The following is a 19,083-nucleotide window of genomic DNA, read 5'->3' as shown; positions in this document are numbered from 1 at the left end:
CATAAGACACAAAACCCAAAATACATTAATTTGCATTGTTTGAAGTATTATTGAGGAATATTAACCACAGCTTGTTCATTTATTTAAAAACAAATTATCGTGTAAGAGAAATATGTATATATATATTAAACACCAGATTGTTTTACCTTCTAAAAATATGATAAAAAAATTAATATAATAAAATATTTACTCAATTACTATGTGTTTCATACACTAAATATTTTTGGAATGATGTACTATTAATTGAAAAGGATAATTGCAAACTACTTTTTAATTTGTTGGTGGTATTAATTATCTTTGCATTTGCCCATCCACACTCATAGGCCTGACCTTGTGTGTGGCACATGCCACAATGGTCGGGACAAAGATACCTACCCATAAAATCTGTTTTGATTCGCTGTCCCTAACAATATCGACTTACCATAACACTGTAATGGTTTTTTCTTACAAACCTCGTAGCATAAAATATCTCTTTAATAAGGATAAATAGTTAATAGTTTTAAATCATGTATACGTGATTATAAGAATCATTTTAACACGTTTACTGTTATTCATGTGATGGTTGGTTAGCTAGATATCAAAGTAAATGTCACAAGTCACTTTTGAACATCAGAAATTGAACTGTGATAAATTCTAAACAGTCTGCTTAACCAGCTGTGTCAAGGCTTGGCCTGTCCCCAAACACTTGTAAGCTGAAGAGATTTACATGATTTCCCCACAATTTAACTGGACAAGAAACTTTCTCTATAAACGGCGAGCTTTTGATCCAGCAGATATCTTGTTTACTGCGTTTAGCAGAAATACAATGATGAGTGGGGTCTGAAAACTGCCACCCTTAGAGTGATGTATTAATTACAAAATAAAACTATATATAAAAATTAAATACCTTACAGTTTGTCTATTGAGGTAGTATAGCACGTGTGATGCTATTTACAGCTTAAAATAGAATAAGATAAATACAAGTTTTTAAATGCGGACGTTTATCAGGATAATGTTATTTTCTCAAACATGCCACTTATTTAAATATATTTGCAAAGATCAAATGAATAATATTTATACAGGTTGTCACAGAACTCTACAAAGATTTTAGAGCATTGTTCCTGTGTAAGAAATGTATCTAAATGCCATATTTTAAATGTCCGGAAGTCCTAAGTTACTCACACAGCCACCATTTTTTTACTTATTTTTTTCTAAAGAATGGTAAAACATATGAATTTATAACATTGCACAAACATTTCTGACAACAGTTTATCTACTAGTAGAAATCGTGTAAGATTATTTAAAAATATGTATTTGGAAATAATTCGACTTATTTATAAATGATTCAAGACACATTACCATGCTATGAAAGTGCCCGTCTATTTTTAAGTGTGTTGCGCTTGTCTGCAGAGACACAGGCTAATTGTGGTGGACTCGGCCAAGCTAACAATAACACCAACGGTTCCGTGGTGTAGTGGTTATCACATCTGCTTTACACGCAGAAGGTCGCCAGTTCGATCCTGGCCGGAATCACAACTTTTATGAGTAATTATTATTCTATTAATGTTTATTTTTATTTTATGCGTATAGAAACATTATTTGTGTCTGTAATACTAACTGTGTTTTTTTTTCACACAGAATAATCACATTGTTTTACGTGTGTATAAGCATTGACTATTGGATATAAGTTAAAAACATTTTAAGGATAATTTGGGCCGTTAATCAAACTTAAATAAGTTGTTAACAGATAATGTTACCGCTCTTTTGTCAAAGTTTAAGGATGTATTCATTTAATCACACTAAGTGTTACGGTAAAATTTAACCATGCTTATGAAAGAAAACGAAATTTTAGTAAAATACAAATTTTATTTGTGACTTTCAGTGATAATAATGTGTTACTAAATTTTTTGAACCGTGTGAATCACTTTTTCCTATAATATAGGCTACTTTGTGGTAAATTGTCTGAAAAAAAACACACTTAAATTTCTGAATTTTCCCTGTACACTGTGGTTGGATGGTATTCAGAGGTATGGTGGTATACAGTAGAGTTTAGGGTAAGGTGAGGGTTGTGGTGGACTGACACACTACAGACTGACGTGTCTCAGCTTACCACAAAACCTCAACATTGCCACAAACAGGCACACCACCTGGTGTGGACAACACCAACTACGAACATCGTGTCTAGTAAATTGGTCAAAACAAGGCTAACAAAATTGAAATGGAAGATTTGACTCATTTCCTATTTTAAGACGCGCAGTAAAATTCTCAAAGGAACACAACCCTTATTTTACAATAAAATAAAATTCATATGATGTTCCTCATACAAATTTTAATGGACATTTCATGATAATCATAACATAAAACATAAAACTGCAGAGAACATGAACAAAGATACATTACGTCACTGGCCTAAATATATACTAATATGCGTCACATCTGTTTGGATTTTTTTTATAATTTAATTTTAATATAAATCAAACGTTTTTACCTTCGGGCTGGTAACGCAACTGGTAATTTAAGATCTTTTTTGTTTTTTTATTTTTGGGTCGATCGAACATGGAGGTCTTATACACATTTTTATAAACCATCATTTAACAATTAATGTCTTTATTTGTTTTCTCAGAGCAAACATATCAGTGGGAAATGGTACAATCATATTAATTCAATGCCATCATTGACTTAAAAATTCAATGGTACTATATAATGGCTAATGTAGAAGAATACATATTAAAACAGGTATTTACGTTTCCTGGACAAATTTAGGGACACGTGATTAAATTAAAAATTGGTATTAATTTTACCACCCTGCACCACTTATACAACGTAAAAACTATTGCGTTTTATATGAAAAGGATAAAATCTAATATGGAAGGTTTTAACTTCAACATTATGTATTACAAATTGTATGGATCGTTGTTTTTTCCATTTAAATTCAAGAACAGAACAATATTTTCAAATACTCTAAATATAATATTCAGTAATATAATTGAAAAGTCGAGTAGAGCTTGTTAAGGATGAAAGGAAATGTTTGCGTTTCAAATTTGTATCAACAAATAAACGAACGTTACTTTAAACCCACTTCTCAGTAATGATAAGTGTATTTCTTTACCTTTAACAATGACTATTCAAGAAGTAGTATGTCTTGCTGAATAAAAATGATTGCAAGCGTTTGGAATGTTTCTTCATTCTGAGGTCAACGTGTTTTTAATAACCCCTATTGTTATTTATTGGCTATCAATATCTTAAATTGCGGTGTTTATTTTTAAAAAGTCTTCATAATCCTAGGTGGCGGTTAACATACTGTAGTTACATTAAGATATCGTTGTCACAATTTGTGATACTTTGAGTTGCAAAATGTATTTTAAAATATGATAATTTTCTAACCAGGCATATTATAAAAATCTGAATTGAGGCCTTAAACAAAAATGTTGCTATATAAATTTGTTTTACGATGCAAAACTTACTTTAAATTATCATAAAACCCAATTATTATAGAACCAAATAAGCGTACAGTAATATGCATATAGAATTGTTGCTTTCAAAGATGTAACGCCAAAACAAATTTGTTCCACACAAATACCATTGACTTGGTATATTATATCCCACATATTTCTTATCATATGAAACAATGTTTGAGGGTTAATACAAACCATATACTATACAAAAAGCGTAGGACAAATTACTTACTACAGCAAATGGCTCATTATTGAGTATTTCAAACACGTTTAGTTTTGCCGCTTATAAATTTTTATAGTCTCAATATATACAGGGTGGGAAAAAGTCCCGGGACGGTTAAATTAAAAAGTAATAAAGGTAGAGCTTCAAAATTTGGTACACAATAACAGGGCATTATAATCATTGTAACTCATGTTTCGGTGATACACTGCCTATTCAAGGGGACGGTCCGCTAGAAGTCAAAAGAAAATATTAAATGTAACAATAGGTTAAAATGTTCTTCATAGACTTTTTTCCACCCTGTATATGCGTAAACAATCATTATTTGACGGAAATACACAACAGAATCCGCTAGATATTCTACCATCATTCTTAATTGTGTGGATTAATCTTTGTAATCATGCCAGTGTTTATCTACGGTTGATTAAATGATATTTCTAGTTGAGTGAAGCGTAACATGAGATAGAGGACTATAAAACCAAACTAACAAGCTCTTATCATGTAACAGCTGACTAACCTTTACACCATTCATCTCTACTGAGCTCTGAACATGTCAAGTTGTTACAGATTGGACCACAAATTAAAATAATTTTAGTTTATAATAAACATCGAAAGTTTACAGATAAATAACATGTGTGTGAATAATCATTTGTGAGTTATTCGTTGGTTGATTTAATTGGTTGTAGCTTATTGTTTCATTCGTGTCAATAGTTTGACATATCGATTGTATAATGTACACGATCACGAAAACAATCGTTATAAGACTAAATAAAATAAATATCGTTATAGTCAAATTAATTGATTAAATCACTTGTTAAAGAAGTGCTTGTTTGCATTATCAAATTTTTTTAAATAAGTTAGAAGTAGTTTTGAGAGGTTATATTAAATATTTAAGTTAACTATTTTCGTTTTTAGCTTAGTTTGGTTAAATAATGTGATATGACGAAAAAGATAGTTCATCACAAGGGTATTTTCAACTCTCCCTCGTTTTCCGAACGAGACGAATCAGAGGAAACTTGAGCTCGAAAAAATCTACTTTACACCCTATTTATCAAATATACTATTAGGTGTGCATGTCAGTACTATATCTTTACTTGGAATGCAGATACATTACAAATACATTGATGGTATGTGGTTTATGTTTGTTCGTATTCGTGTTTTTCATGTGGATATTTTCTATTTTAAACATCAACTCAACGTTTCTATAATTTTCTTGAAATTTATTCATCCATCTTAATAAGGTATACTAGTAGTTATTCGTCATAAGTAATTTATCATTGAAAGCTAGAGAAGCAACTAAATAACACATTTAAAACGACTTAGCAGACACTGCAAATTAAAGTATTGGAATTTTTCACAACGATTAAATCATTACAGATTTAGATGTGTTCACCGAATTGTATTTCAAACTATGTTTATTTAAAAGAAGGAATAAACACAAATAAAAGCAATCGTGGATTAAGGGTTGAAGATAACATGCTTGAGAGGTCAGAAATATCGTTTGTTGTCCGTGGCCTAGAAACAACCCGACAATTCTGAGTTCATTTACACGCTATTAGTTTGAGACTCGTTTTCTACACTAAAGCATGATTGCGCATGTATGATACTGCTAAACTATTAAGTGAATTTAAGAATGTTGGTCTTTAAACAGTAATGTAGTGTACTTTAAATAAATATCACTATTGGTCCACGTTATTTTTTCAAACAGCAGCCTATAAATTATCTAGGAATATGTTCGTTGCACGCTCTTGGTATTTAACAATTTATTATTAAATAATATTTATTAAAAGTTATTGTGTTTATAAAAATATGATCTACAGTAGTTTCAAACTTGATTACGATTAATGCTGTAAACAAATTTAGTAAATAATGTGGGTAATACAATAACATTAGTAAATGGTCTAAGTAAAGATTATGAAACAATTTTATTTAACGTTAAGTATAGTAAAATAAACTTTCTTTAGTATTTAAAAGCGTAAATACTGGTATTCTATAATATCTGCAGCCAAGAAAACGTTGAATGACTGAACTACAACAAATCATTTTCAATGCATGGTTTTCACATTATAAAATGCGGCTTTTACCAAATATTCAGTAGTATTTCAAATAAATAGGAAGAGGGGTCTAATACAGAGAAGTCAATATTACAACGGATAAATATTTTGACGAAAATACATCGGTCTCAAGATTTTGAGTACACAGAGAATAAAATGCGATCCAAGATCATTCCAGTGAAAGCTTTTATTGCTATTCCTTTCATGCTTTGTTTGTTTGTAATTTGAAGTGGTATTTACGCGTTATTTCTTTCTCTCTTATTTCTACACCCTTTGAAATGGTAAACTAAGGATTAAAAACTATTATATTCTATTCAATTGTTCTTCATGTGTTAGTAAATAATAAATATAAAGTTTGTAGCACAAATGACGTTGAAAAGTAAGAACAATTTTTACTGTATTTTACCCTTGTGTTCTTTTTGAGGATGTTGAATTGTGTTATATATTTTACCTACGACCGTTTTTTTTTAAGTAGCCGTTTCAGTTTAGTTCTTAGAATAGAAAAGCATAATAGCATTGTTTACTTTCATAACAGCATAGTTTTACTCATAACAACACGGGTAACGCACCAATGAGGTTCAAGGATTGAGAGATAAGAAGTATAATTGCAATGATTCAAACTTCAATCAGTTGGCTGATTTAAGGTAACACTGTACTCGAATATAACATTTTTTTTAAATTTTTATTATTATTTTGTTTTGTAGAACAGACATTTCTGAACACGTAGATAATAAAAATTAGGGAAGAAAAAATTTTTTTACAATTTTCAGCTACTTTTATAAACTATTGCATCCTAATTTAGCATGTCCAAGGTCCTACTACTGATCAAGACGCAGAGGGTACGCCGTCAAATATTAATTTTTTGTAAACATTTTTATCATTTAGTTTTGTAGAACACACTTTCCTTAACAAGTACATACCAAATATTATGGAAGAAAAAATTATTTTAAGCTATACAGCGACTTTTATACACTCTTACTTAAGCATGCCCATGCCCAAGGATCCTACTACTACCCGTGACAGGGGGTACTTTTGTCGTTTTCCGAAAGTCAAGTGGTTTTTAGTCAGGTACACTTTTCTTCCTCAATTATAATCTAATTTCAATAAAAATTGGTTTGTGTGTCCCTTATATGATAAGGAACAATAATACGAATCAGTTTCCATGACAACCAAAAACCTTTGAAATAAGAAAATATTTTATGTTAAAAAAATTACAAAATATTTTATAAGTTTTAAAATCATACTTACAATTTAATTTTGCTCAAAAACTTTTTGTTCATATTATTTTTGGTAATAGTGTATTAAACTTAGTACAAAAATTTCAAGTTGATAGGTTAATATTGTAAAAGTTATGTGTACCTAAAAACTGTCATTTTAACATGGGCGGGATAGTGAGTACTGTATCACCTTAATTAATTGTTGAGCTACAATTAGTGTTTGGTACAATGTTTAGTTGCATCAATTAATGAGAGGATATAGACGAAACTCTAACCTCTCTTAGAAGTTATGAATAGTGATGTTTAATAATTAAAACACGGTCGTAGGTAAAGTAGTGTACGCAACTTGCGTAAATAGTGTTAACGACACGATTAGAAAATTTAAGGTACGAGCCTTAAAACCAATAAATAATACTATTTCCCGGTTTAAAAATCTTCTTTGATACCTTTTAACTATAACTTCAAAATTTTACGTGGCCATAAATTATGAGCCTCAATTCAAAAACTTGCTTGATGTTTTAAAAATTAGATTCAAATGTATCTAAAAAGGTCAAGGGAATTATTTCTCTATACGCTACTTACAAATATCAAGTAAAAAACCGGCTTATATTTCTTATATTAAAATAGTAATAACTATACTTACTGAAAGAAGTCGATTTCAAATAACTCTGGTTCATTTTTTATGGTATTTATATTTACCTGGAACATAAAACAGTTATTAGAACCAGACGTTCGCAAATATTATATCACAATTCACTTAAAATAAAATAAAATTGTCAAGATATATTCATCTAAACCATTATTTAATTGTACCAATTAACTTGTAAAATCTACAAATAATGTCACTTTACCAATAAAAATTTAAAATAAAACTTGTGTAAAGTGGGCAAAATGAGAGAGCAGTGAAATCTTTTTCAAATTAAATTTTTTTCTGTAATTGGCAAAATATTTGATGCGCGGGCTAACTGTTGCTACTATTATTTCAAGTAAATAGTGAGACGCTCAAATGAACACCCACACTCATTAGTTTCGTTATATAATTGTTTTAAGACACTTATATAGTGGGTTGATTTCATGTAATGCGATAAATAAAATTATTCTTATATAGAATATAATCAATGCATGTTTCTCTATTTTTTTTATATTTCCTAAGTAAATATATCAACCAAAATATCTTGTTTACGCTTATTACAAATATTACAATCCTATTTAGAAAAACAATCCTGATAAACATATTGGTTAAAACCGATCGAAAATATTTTCATATTACATCGTTTGTGCATATTCAAATGGTATATTCTAGTTTATAGTAAATATTAACTATGTTGTTTGGAATAATAATAAGCTGAAAATATCATATTTAACAACAACGGAATTTATATCAGCACCAAACACCGCTTGACTTCCCTTGCAATTCATAATTACAGCAATAAATTACTTCGCTTGCTTAAACAGATACGTTATTCTGTTGTGTATGATTTCAATTATAATGAATTATAATTATAATGTAAATGATTTAATCAACTTTTTACAACATTTAAATAAAGGTTTAGAAGGTAAATTCGTAAAGATATATACATTTCAAGATAAATTCTTATTTTAAAGGGCAATGGAAAAAGAAATAAACGAATTTATTTGGTAAATATAGCTATGTATATACACATACAGGATTATAATTAATACTTTTTTTCTATGTTGTACTATTCGGCTTCCATTACCAAAAATGTTTGAAATAGTTAGTTTGAAGCCCCTATTATAAGGGATAATGTATGAGTCTTAAATGATCCATAGCTTTCAAAGTAATTTATTTTTAATGTGAACAGTGAATTCATTTGCATTTCCTTTCTCTAATAACACTCCATGGATCATAGATATAAATTACTTAAATTAATTTAAAAGTTTAACATCGTGTCACCTTTTATGGTGTTGAATCAATGATATATTACATTACTAGATACGGTATATCATCAATATTGTTTAAAACAATTTCACTGTTTTTTCACTGTTGGATCACATATTGATTGTTTAAATTTTCATCCCTCTCTTGTTATGTTTACTAAAATAAAGCATGATTCAATCAATGCTACGTTTATATAATCCATAATCACATAACCTATCCTCATATAAATGATTTATACTTTTCCCAACAATTAGGTTGCTTAATCTCTTACGTCAAATTAAAACTATATAATCTCAAAATTAGTATAGCGAATAGATTGTGTTGAAATTGTTATATTTCCCTGACAGAAACTTGTGTTACAATATTTGTTGTTACAATGGCTCAGAAGTAAGAACCTGTTCGGGCCAGTGCCACTTCAGAGTTAATGGCTAATGGGACAGTTTGTGTTACAAGAAGTCCTCAAAGCTCCAGGCCACACTGCCAGTGACATCAACTGATGTAAGGAGAACATTCTAGCTTTTTTCAATTACAAAGTTTTGTTTTTAAGATAATACTAGATTTCCAACAAATGAAAAAAACACCAAGTGGTACACGAGACTCAATCTTGAATGCTTTGTTTTAAACATTTTTAGTTTGCATGCATGGAAACAAGTTAATAATAGTTTAAACTTTTAAATACCGATAAAGATTTTTTGGGCATTAAAAGTTGGAATTGACAATTTTCATTCTTTCGTTATTAATTATCATTATATTATACTAGCTGAACCCGGCAGACGTTGTCTTGCCTTTGACTATTTATAATTTAAGTACCGTAACGTTTAATTGTCTTATTGTATATGAAGTGCTTACAACTAAATTAAAATACGTACGACAACTAATGAAACACATATAGTACAAAGGATAACCGATTCTTTATTATTGCTCTTATATTAATGCTAGTGGGTAGACAATATTTTTGGTCTTTGTATTCGGCTTAATCACGTCCTGGTTGAAGTTCGTTCGCTACGCTCACTTGCCATCAGGTTAGCTCGTTCACTACGCTAACTCGCCTCCAGGTTGAAGTTCGTTCGCTATGCTCACTCACCTTTTGGTTGCAAATTAGCTGTAGTCATAAATGTAAAAGAAATAATAGTGCTGCACCCTGTTGGTAATCCTTGTAACTTTAATGCTATTGAACATCATAGAACAGAACCAACTGGTTTAATTGAAACAGCTGTTAAGATTCATTAATTCCATTTCTCATAAGGTTAACATGGGAAACTCCAGAGCCACTGGGGCGGAGCCGATTGGACGGATCACGAAATTGATGGTGTATAAACCTATTCCATGAAATTCTACACGTATGTACCAAGTTTCGTGGCAATCGGTTCAGCGGTGTCTGAGTTTATCACTGCCAAACATATATATATATATATACAAACATACTCTTTTATACTTATAGATTATTATAACATCAACAATAATATACAAAAAACCTCTGTTGTACTGTATAAGTTATCCTACAAATTGTAAAAGAAAACACCATTATGTATAAACGTTTTTGTTAGAAAATATTTTACCTTTTATGACTGTGAACAAGAAACTTTTTTTGTAAAAGAAATTTGTTTAGCAGTATAAATCAAACTCGTAACTGTTAACTATGTCATATTATTTGTATTTTAGAATATTCATATTTAAAAGGTATAACAAATTTAGTCAGCTAATTAATTTTAATTTGAAGTTATAATCTAAAAATGTCTGTAGAGCCTAATTTTGCAACTATGTTTACCAAAGTGGTGTCAAACAAAACTTTAGAATCTCCTCTTTTAATTGATTCTCATCCTGTGATGATAGGTTGTATAGTTTTTCATTAATAGAGTTTAAAAAGTGTAACAAAAATTAAGAATCACGCTGTATTTATTCTCTATGATATTATTACAGTAATCCTTATATATAATACCAAAAGGCGATTTCTATGAAACACTACTCCTCCGTTAATATTGGATGGATTTTTACAAACGATGTGTCAAAATGAAGTATTGTTTGTGTAGAGGCCCCTTTCACCAATTCCTGTAATAAAAGTCCTCGGCCTTTGCCCCACAGGCCATCGTAATACCAATGTATTTCTTATGAAGAAAAGATTTTGTTTATTCTCAAATGCACTAAAAATAAATATTAATTACAGCTGTTCATAGTAAACACATGATACACACAAAAGCGTTCGTTTTCAGTTTCGATAACTGGAGTGGAGTGATTGATTACATTATCTTTGATTTGACTCTTTTAATTCATCGGAAATTATGAATGTTATTCGTTTTGAAAGAACGCTGGCAATACTTTGCAATTGCTCGAATTCGAGCAACAAGTGCACTAGTATAATTATATTAATTGCAAACTACCTAGATTGTTGTTGAATAAGGGAGTATAAACCACAACACATATCTAAAATTAATTAACTGATATTTATAGTTGAGTAAAACGCTTCATAATATAACACGGCCATAAAACTGAACTAACAAGCGTTTATCATGTAAATGTTTAGCGTTGTTATGCGTTTGTCATGCATATATTTAGGATTCACATGTATCATAAATCGCATGTATCGCAAGTGTCATAAATAATTAGTGTAAGTGCTAAATTAATTTTCCATTACAGTACCTAATTTTTATTATATTGGATTAAAACAGTTGACGCAAAGGGGGGGGGGGGGGAGAGCAGGTTAAAAACTAAATCAAATAGAATTAATAATAAGATGGTCTAACTTTTAGCCTTTATATTGTTAGATGAGTGTTATGACAATTCGTTTTGTCAATTATATTTACCAACGAAATGATTTTTATTTTGCAATACATTGTAAATCAATTGTTCCTTTTGAGTGGGTTTGATTTGTTTAGTTAAATTTGCTGTTTGTTGTTGCATCTTGACAAGAGCTAAATATAAGATAGGGTTTGAAGACAAGAAAGGACAAATAACAGACAAAGATCGTTTCGCAGTTTGTGATGCAAAAAGGATCAACACTTTCATGCTCCATTTACACGTTATTTCCCCTATTTTCGCTGTTTCGATGTTTTATGTAGGCTATGACAGATAAACCTTGTAATAGACTTGTTTTTAAAAATATTTCTATAGTCTAATCGATTGGTTAACTACGAGATATGAGTGTGGTATTAGATGATTTTATTTTGACATGAGTAAATAAGCTAACACCACAATACTTTACTAGGTGTTTATAATTTCAAAAATGATGTACATTATTTATGTTTATTTTTATCGAAAGCGTCCTGCTGCAAATCGATGGTTAGTTGTTGATGAGGATGACTGTAGATAATTTTTTTACATAATAAGTATTGGTGTAACATTTGGGCCAACAAAGTATTTAACTAAAATCATTCAAATAGGCTTACAATGTGACTTATATGATTGAAAACATATAGAATCAAAGATGAAGTTCCATTCTAAATCTCATCGTTTTAAACATAGTTTTTCCATAGTTATAACTATAATAAAAAAATCCAGAATAATAACTGTAAGTGCATTTACTTAACACATAATTGGCTCTAACAAATTCTCAAAGGTTGTCATTAGGTTATACAATTTTCTTACTAATTTTGCGTATTTACTAAACCATAAAGAGCTTGTCATAAGATGCCTGACCAAACCAGGTCTTCTGTTGCTTATGACAAGGGTTGGAGACATAAGAACGCTTCAGTTGTTGGTGTAGTTGACAGCCTTGGATGTCATTCCTAGCCTGAATGGTCAGCACACCCTAATAACCCTTCGTCAACTTGATATTGTAAATCATAGCATATGATTCAAACAATGTCAGGTTAAATAACCATATAAAATAAGTACCGGTACCTATTAGATTTATACGTTTTTCGCCATACTACTCTGTCGAAATGTACCTAAGCACTCGTTAAACCTAATGGTATGGAAAGGGAATAAATGTGAAATATTTGAGTAAATAAATTTGTGGAATTTCGGTCAGACAAACGTCAATTCGCTAAGTCTGTGGATTTTCTGCGTCATAGTATTCTATTTCAATATTTTAATAAATACTTTACTTTTCAAAGTATTTCATAACATTTAAAACAGGCCTATATTGAAATTATAAATTACGATTTAAATCGTAAAGTAACACATTCTGAAGTGAAAATAATCTTTTAATGTGTTTTAAAGTTTACACATATCGGCTAGTGGTTTTCTTGGAATTAAACATTGTATTTACATAATATTGTTATCATAGCCTGAATGCATAAGCCAATCGCGGCAAGACAATGAATTGCACAGTAATTCTTTCCCAGAATAATAAATTAAATTATTCAAATTAAAAGGTTTCTATTGATTATTACTCAAACGAATATTTCATATTTAAATTTATAATTTTCTAATATATCATTTTCGGACAAATCACATTTCTATAGTTTTGCAAATGGTTGTCCTTGAGTAGATAATTTTGACGTTACCGTAATTTTTAATTTCAATAATACATCAGCCGAATTCAATATAAAGTTGTTCAAATTCAATATTAAATATGGCTGCAGTTTAAAAGATATTGCTCGATCATATTTTGCAATGAAAAATGACAACAGCGTTGAAGGCACACTATAGTACAAGGTGGACAAGAAATACCATTGTTGTCCTACAGCACTTACAATGGAGGGGTTTAGAAGAAGATTGCTCTTGTTATTTGACATTATCTCTTTCTCTTTCTTTTCCTCTTGGATATTATATACTTGTTACTTCTACCTCTCTCTATATCTTAGTCGTAATACTAGGTATTATTGATTTACAATATCTTATTTGTATAGATGTTTATTTAACCTACGACAGTTTTTTAAACTAGCATTTTCAATTCATTTCTTAGAATTAAACAGATTTAATTTACAGTATTGTTAACTTAATTCACAGTATTGTTTTGTTACTTTACAGTACAAGTATGAACCAATGAGGTTCAAGAATTAAGAGAAAAGAAGTAAAATTGTAATACGTCGAACGTAGACTTATCAGCTGTTAAGGCCAAATTAATTTGTTTATCAATGTAGTGTTTATCAGTGTAGTGGTTGGGACAATGAGTCGTTGCATCACAATCAGTGACAATGAGAGGTTAAAAACGAAAACATAACTTCTCTTGAAAGTTATGAGTAGTGATTGTTAGTAATTGAGTAACGGTCTGGTAAATTAGTGTACGCAACTAGCGTATTTAGCCTTTATGACAATCGTAGTTTTAAAGGCATTCGCCAAGGCTCGTACCGAACATTTTCTACCGTGTCGTAAAGACTATCCTTACCTGATCGTCGTGTAAATTACTATTTTGTTACAAAAATATCTAAAATAGTAATATCTTATGTGTAAAACAGTTTAATTAACGACTACGTCCAAAGAAGCAAAACAGTTATCATGCTGTATGTAGAAATAGCGGTAGTTGAAATGTAGCTGCTTAGTTAAAATGTTACACAATCATATTATTGTAATGTCATGAACTCTCCTGAACAGTTGATGTCCTACGTGTTTCTGATATGTTTTAAATGCACACAACACATCTAATAAAATTTCCTTATTACAGTGTCCAAAACACATTATAAACTTACTTTCCTAATTACTATTAAACAACGTGTGTTGTTTTATTATATTATTATAAATGTAATACCAAACACGCACATTGACACTGTAAATGATATTATGAACTAATATTGAAAATAATTAGTTTTAATACTACGAATTAAATTCTCATAGTTTAATAACAAAAGATAACTAAAGGACGATTATTTTAATATAAATTAATATCTATTCATTTATTAACTTTTCGTACCATATATAAAATTATATCCAATTGAAGGGTCATTCCACTTTTTACAGCTCGATAACAGTAAATATTTGATACAGTGGTCGTTAAAATCTGGCAGATAATATGTGAATTACTCAAAATATGTTGATTACAGTGTTTTACAGTGATTGTTGACCGCGGAATATCACAGCTCAGAGAACGCGATTTCTTGGATGGATGACCTTAAACATGTGTTTGTTAGCATTTAATCACAGAGCTGTAATTGCAAACCACAATATGTGTTTCTGTATATTCACTCCTCAGCTGATGTAGCACTTTCATAATTTAACTAGAATAATGTTTTTATTAACAATTGGTCATTTTTGCACTATTTTTGTGAACTTCAACTTGTAAAATAGTTTCTAGGTTATATTGTTTAGACTAATCATAACCTTTTTTGGCGCTTTTATTATTCTACACAATATTAATTGTTTAATTTATTTAATTAATTGGTATAGGCCTAATTTGTTTTAATGTAGCCTATTTGTATTACAGATTAACTAAAACCAAACAATGATTTTGTACAGTCTAATTCAATTTTTGCATTGGTATTTTATTGAATTTCTTTTAAATTATTAATGTTTATGAAATATTAAACTACAGTAAGTTTAATAATTGATTTAATAGAGTAAAATACCAATTAATTAGCTTAACTGTCATTTGATGATTCTTTGTACCGTATTATTGATAAATTAGTGTTTGACAATATTAAACCGACAATAGAAACCCGTAGAATTATTTTGCATTTCGCAATCACTGTTGTCAGTGTGTTGAAGTGATATGATCAAATGAGCCTGAATTTTCTTTTTGTTATTCAAAGCTAAAACATTACATATTTACAATATTTAAGCACAATTTAAAACCAAATACAATGTAAAGCTTAGCGAAACATTTTCGTGATTAACCCTGGATACTAGAGTATGTGCGTCTGCAGTTACAAAGATTATATTAAACTTAGTTGCACAACTAAATGAGCAAACTCAAAAGTCACAGTGAGTTATTAACCATTCCAAATAACCAACCAAATTATTTTGAATCATTCAGTATTTTAGAAAGTTTGTACATTTTTATGACAAAACACCAATAAATCAAATGAAACTTTATTTACAAGAGCTATGAAAAGGGTTAATTATAATAGAACTGTATTGTTAATACACAATTTGATCACAATTTGGATCAATAACAGCTGCAATTGCTTACATCTGAGTAAGGCAAAGGTAATAACTGTAGCTGAATACAGCCTTCCCTTTATTGTTTTTCCAAAACCTGTGCACCTGCTCTGCCTTTCTTGCTAATCAGAAGAAAACCACATGTTTCTGTACCCGCGTCTTGTTTTTCCACACAGTTTATAAATGTTTTAGAATTTATTTTCAATCCCCAACGTTATTACTAGCCCTTTAAAAACATCCAAAGTAATAAAAAATAAGCGAATTGTTGTCACTAATACACAACAGTAAACAATTTACATTTCTAAAAGAATTAAGAACTTATCTTATTTTAACGAACATGATGCTTGTAAATAACTACAAATAACAATTTATGTTATCTAAATCGTAAAAAAAGTTAAACAAGTGGAAATAAAAATTATCAGGATAAATAATATTTTAAAAACTCTTCAATTCAGGAAGGTACGAAGGCTAGGCTCACCATTGTTGATCATTTTGAAAATTGTAGAGGAAGAGAGGGGAAGGGAGAAAGATTGCTGTTGTTATTTGGCTTCCCTCTCCTACTTACAAAGACATTATGGTTCTTTCATTGCCCGAAAATTGCGGGGCAAACAATTTTGTATTTTATTACGTACGTATTTTCAAATAAATTTTAGTCGATTTAATGTCTATGGATTCGATATTTTATAAGAATATACATTCATTTAACAAGCAATATTTGTCGTACATTGCGATAAAAAGTGTATAGCTTACTGAATCCATATATTTAATATCTAAACAAATAATATTTATACATCCCTATCGTTACGTGAGATGGTATAACTTGTACTAGAGTACATGTTGCTCGAATTCGAGCAATTTCAAAGTATTACAGGAGTTATTTCTAAACGAATAACAGCCATATTTACAATGAGTTTAAAAGAGTCAACTCAAAGATTACCGGTGTGTAACTCAGACCATGATTATCTTCATTATTAATAAACCTAAAGCATTCCGGCCGGTTTTCTCCTTCTCAAAACGCGTCACTGTACAGTGTACAGGTAACACAGGCCATTGATAGAGGGCTAATAATTGAGAACGAAAAGTCGTTTTGGGGTAGTGTAAGGGCGTATTTGTAACCTAATAGTTGAGATTGTCCAGAGTCAGGTGATGAGTTAAGCCTATTAGCTCCACTGTTCTGTAGCTGCGATCGTTATCACGATTACGCCTCCTGTCTATGTTTCGTTGTCGTCACGTTGGAGTAATTTAAAAGAAACAACAAATAAACAAATTATAGCTACACAAAACAACGATGAATGCACAAATTTAAGTTACAATCATGCTAACACGATCTTTCATAGCAACACAAAACAAAGTTAAATACACAAATTTAAGATACAACCAGACTAACACGATCCGTCTTGGGGGTTATGTTTACACAAACTCAAATAGTAAATAAATATACTCAATGCGTTTCATTGAATTGAAATATAAACAACAGCAATTAAATTATACGGCTGATCAAAATTTAAACAATTAAGTTCTCCATAAGGATAACATGGGAACTTCCGAAGCCACTGGGGCAGAGCCCAAGGGACTTTTTCAAAAATATAAGGCCAGTTTGCAAATCAACGTGACACGCTCTTTCCAATGAGACGTCAATGGATAAAATCGGTTAAGAAATGGCGGAGGAGTTCAACCGACAAAGTTTCATGTAGCGTATTAATTATATAGATTTCTCTTAAAGTATATTTCGTGTATGCTATCTCTGTATGTTCCTTTAGTGTTTAATTTCATAATCTTTCCTTCCCAAACTTTGTACATTTCATTATAAACTTGACTATTCCAATGCAATGTAATTTTGTAATTCTGGAATAAAGAACTTATGACTTATGACTTATGACTTATGACAAACAAGTTTACTACCATCGGTAATAAATATTGATATTTTGGAACTAAAGTGACTATTTAAATACCGTTAAAATATCAGTAATCAGACTATCGGAAAAAACAAAACACGATGTTTAAATAATGTTATTTATACACATTGGTTTGATGGATTGAGGTTCCTTTAAACATTAAACATGTGACACAATAGTATTTCACTATCATATCAGACATCCATGGTAATTATTGTGTGGTTAGTTGGATTAATTTTACATAAGAGAATAAATCAAATGTAAGTATTTTATTTTTTAATTGTATTGAGCTTTTAATCCTAAATGCAAACTGGGAAACTGCGTTATCTACACATTTTAAAAATACCGTTGTGTGCATTTGGGGAAAAAATTCGGTAATGTAAAAACACTATATACAAAGATTATTATAAAAACAGGATATATTATACAGCAAATTAAATATACTCATTTATTCTTTATGCTACATACAAAGTTAAATTAATAATGTTTTCCCAGCATCAATTTAAATTATTACGTAGTGATTTAAAATTGTTCCACTAACTTCTTACGTAGGTATGGATACAGTTTTGGGCATGGTGTTATCTATGGAAATGTATTTAACTCGAGTTTTAATTTGGTTGTAGATAAACATAACAAATTTTGTCTCATAAGTTTAGAAAACATTTTATTGTTGGTACTATTATAAGAGTCATTCACTAATATGCGGTAAAACAATCCAGAAATTGGTCTAAATAAGCAGTCCTTAAAAGACTGGGCATGACAACCACATGTGTGACAGTAACATATTGATTGATAATTTAATATTATCTATATAGTTACTGTTTTACACATCAACATTGTGCATGTGGATAAATATAATAGTGTTGGCAAATGATAACATACATTTACTAACACTATTGGATAAAATTATAATTATAAAAATTAAATATTTAATGAAAAATATGATTTACTAAATATTTTCACTGTAAACATGCCTTGTTCCTGTTAAAATACCAAGCATAGTTTTCTGGTTTTAATGGAAAGGTAAACCGAGCTTCAAAGAGATTGTTTGAATTTTAAATTACAGTTGTTAACGAAACCAAGCGGATGTTTTCTTGACTAACTGTTGTAATTATTTGAAACCCAAACAAACAATTCTTCTCTGTTTCAAAATATTCTCATATTATATTGAAACATTATATTTAAGCAAATCCCAATTGTTATTATTACAATAAAAACGTTTTACTACTACTCAAAAATTATCAACATAAAGCATCTCCTATTTTTTTCTCTGTATTTTAAATGAAGGGACATTTTTTACTTTTTTGATATTTGAATTATACATTGAGAATAAGAACCGTAGAGGCTCTATTAAAATCCCTTAGATCTCATGTGGCTAAAAGCTATCA

The 19,083-nt window shown here is 29.8% G+C and overlaps 1 protein-coding gene and 1 non-coding gene across 2 annotated transcripts in view; one reads left to right on the top strand and one right to left on the bottom strand.

Annotated features, from left to right (window-relative positions):
* Window positions 1-19,083, bottom strand: part of LOC129002478 (lachesin-like) — a 277,618-nt gene that overhangs the window by 148,242 nt on the left and 110,293 nt on the right. The window lies entirely within an intron of this gene.
* Window positions 1,440-1,512, top strand: Trnav-uac (transfer RNA valine (anticodon UAC)). The gene has a single exon. It is a non-coding gene; the product is annotated as a tRNA-Val (tRNA).

Source organism: Macrosteles quadrilineatus, unplaced genomic scaffold, assembly GCF_028750875.1.
Source record: "Macrosteles quadrilineatus isolate MER2022 unplaced genomic scaffold, UCM_ALF_1.0 Scaffold_9__3_contigs__length_116548681, whole genome shotgun sequence".
Lineage (NCBI taxonomy): Eukaryota > Metazoa > Arthropoda > Insecta > Hemiptera > Cicadellidae > Macrosteles > Macrosteles quadrilineatus.
Note: the sequence above shows the minus strand (reverse complement) of the source record. Positions and strands in the feature narration are given on the sequence as shown.